We start from the raw sequence: 2848 nt of genomic DNA, 5'->3' as shown, positions 1-2848 counted from the left end.
CCACCCTCCCCCGATGCGGTCCGATGGCAGCTAATGGCTAAATGATCATCCAAGGGGAGGCGGGGTGCGAACCCGTGCCGTGTAGATAATCAGGCACAATAATCCGTTTTGTCCTCTGCCCCGCCCCCTTACTGACCTCCCCTTGCCCAGCTATTGTTGCGGTTGTCGCCCTTGGATGAATGGCTCGTGGATTTATTACGTCATGGTCGACGACTCGGGAGACTTTTGAAACTCTCGAACCCAAGTTTTCCCTCACTCTTTATTACGTCATTGTCAACGATTGGGGGACACTTGGAACTCTCGAACCCAAGGGTTTTGTTTGGTTTTATTTTGTACATGTATTTTCCCCCTTTTTTCTTGCGTTGTTTGTTTTGTAATGGCTGCGGTTTGGTGTTTAAGGGAGAAAAAAAACAGACACTGATGCTAGAAGAGAGAGAGAGAGACACACACAGAGAGAGACAGAGACAGAGACAGAGACAGGGACAGAGACAGAGACACACACACTCACACACACACACACACACACACACACACACACACACACACACACACACACACACACACACACACACACACAGGAGACAGAGAAAATGCGTGAAAGAGAAAGAGAGAGAGAATATGAATGCGTGTGTGTGTGCGCACGCACACATAAATGGGGAGGGATTATCACGTGGAATGAAGATTATGTTTCACTGACAAAATTTGTGTGACGGTTTTGCTTTTGTGGCGAAAACACGATGCCGTTTATCAAAGTTGAGAGACACGCCATGGCCTGATATTTATTTAGCATCGACGTTCATTCAAAGCTTTTCTAAAAAATATATCTCACTGTCGAAAAGTGATATCAGAACGCTTACTTCGACTTTAAGAAAACATTTTCTGTTCACAAGTCGTACGCTTAATGATGCTATGCGACACCGTAGCAGTATTTTTAGACCTCAAAATGTTAATCTTCTTTCCTGTCAAACATCTATCGTCCTTTTCTCTCCTCCTTTTTTGAGTTTATTACTCTCTTGTAACGCCTCTGAACTTCGGCACTTATATGACCTTATTGTGTTGCAAGTGCCGTAAAACACTTACTAAAACCAAACAAAATTTAAATCTCAGCGCAAACCACTTGTTTTTCTTTTCGAGTATAATAAGATTCGGAGCTCGCTGCCATTCTCTAGTTTGCTGCCAGCTCTTAGATTTCGACGGCGTGCACACCACCGTAACCGCACTCTAAGAGTACAGGCAGAGACGAGCGAAAAGTGCGGCGGCACCGAGCGCTCGTTATCCCGGCCCCAGATGACCTTTTGGCTCCACTCACCACTCGCCCTGCCTTGCGACGTCGCAGCACGCTCCGCGCAACGTCTGTACGTCTGCTGGGTGGGTAGAGCTTGCGCCCCCCATTCGAGTTTACTGGTTCAACATTCACGATTTTTCCGCGTTTCGCAGCAATTCGAAGCGTGTCAGTTTTATTCGAATGCTACGTGATTTTTAAAAACATATATATGTATATATTTAAAAAAAATTTTTTTTTACGGATAATGGACTATAAATGTCTCATTTTTCTCAATAGGTCGTAAAAATGCTTTGTACTTAATGATTACGGAACAGAGTGGTAAGTGGAGCCAACAATTGTTATATAAAACATGCCTCTAAGGAAAATCACTCGCACACGGTATTCGAAGTGCGCGAACAGTGAGTGACCCCATGCTTCGAAGCATCGTTGACGTCTCGTTTCCTCAAAATCGCAGAGCAGCACTGCTCGGAGCTTGTACCGTTGTGCTTCTAGTGTTACTTCCCTGTGGGTTCAGGGCTAGACATCTTTACTACAATATAAGAGCGTAGAGCAAGGGTCTTAAACTCAAATTACCCCGCGGCTCCGCTGATCCTGAGCCGCATCGAGTATTCCGCCCCCTCCACCAAAAGCCCTTTTTTTTAAGTTTGAGAAAGATTTTTTAAGGCAGCAGACATGGTCTTATCAATCTTTATTAATAGCAGTCCAGGAAATTAATAGTTCTTCTGAACATAATGTACGATCTTCTCTTACCTACTCCTTGCTGCCAGTGGCAAAACAGCGCTTCCTCTTACGTACCGCAGTGAAATAATTTGTCTTGAGTGAGGAAGCCAGTGAGAACATTATTATTGCTTGAAGAAACTTGTCTGTAAGTTTGGATCTGTAATTTAACTTATTGAAGTTCATGATGGAGCTCGCTCTCTTTCTCTCTCTCTCTTTCTCTCTCTTTCTCTATCTCTCTCTCGCTCTCTCTCTCTCTATATTATATATATATATCTACCTACCTATCTATCTGTCTATCTGTCTATCTATCTATCTATCTGTCTGTCTCTCTTGATCTATCTAACTATCTATCTATCTGTCTATCTGTCTATCTATCTATCTCTCCCTTCTGTTGGTCTATTTGGCTTTCCCCTCTGTTGGTCTATTTGGCTTTATAAGAATGCAGCTTGGCCCCAAAACGACGATTCCCACGAGCAGCCTGAAGGCTCTGTAAAGTACTTTGGATTTGAACAAAACGTTCAGATTCTGTTAAGTGTAATGTGAATAAGACAAAAACTGGTTGGAAAAACTGAAGCAGCGTAGAGCAATTCGACGACCGTTCTTCTTGTGAACTCCACTTCTCTTACGAGTTTTTCTTTCGACACCTACGTGACACCCAGTTTCTTTCACCCCATTTTCACAACGGTATTCCTGCTGATAAACGTAATTTACGTTTTTAGAAGGAAACAAGATGGGCATGTTTTTTAATGGCCACGTTGAGATATGTGGGGGTTTGTTTTATCTTTTTCCCCCTCTCTTTCTTAAAAAAAAAAAAAACAACGAAAAAAACAACCAACCCCTTGT

The sequence above is a fragment of the Aplysia californica genome, unplaced genomic scaffold (assembly GCF_000002075.1).
Source record: "Aplysia californica isolate F4 #8 unplaced genomic scaffold, AplCal3.0 scaffold00444, whole genome shotgun sequence".
NCBI classification, from domain to species: domain Eukaryota; kingdom Metazoa; phylum Mollusca; class Gastropoda; order Aplysiida; family Aplysiidae; genus Aplysia; species Aplysia californica.
This window is presented reverse-complemented; position numbering follows the sequence as displayed.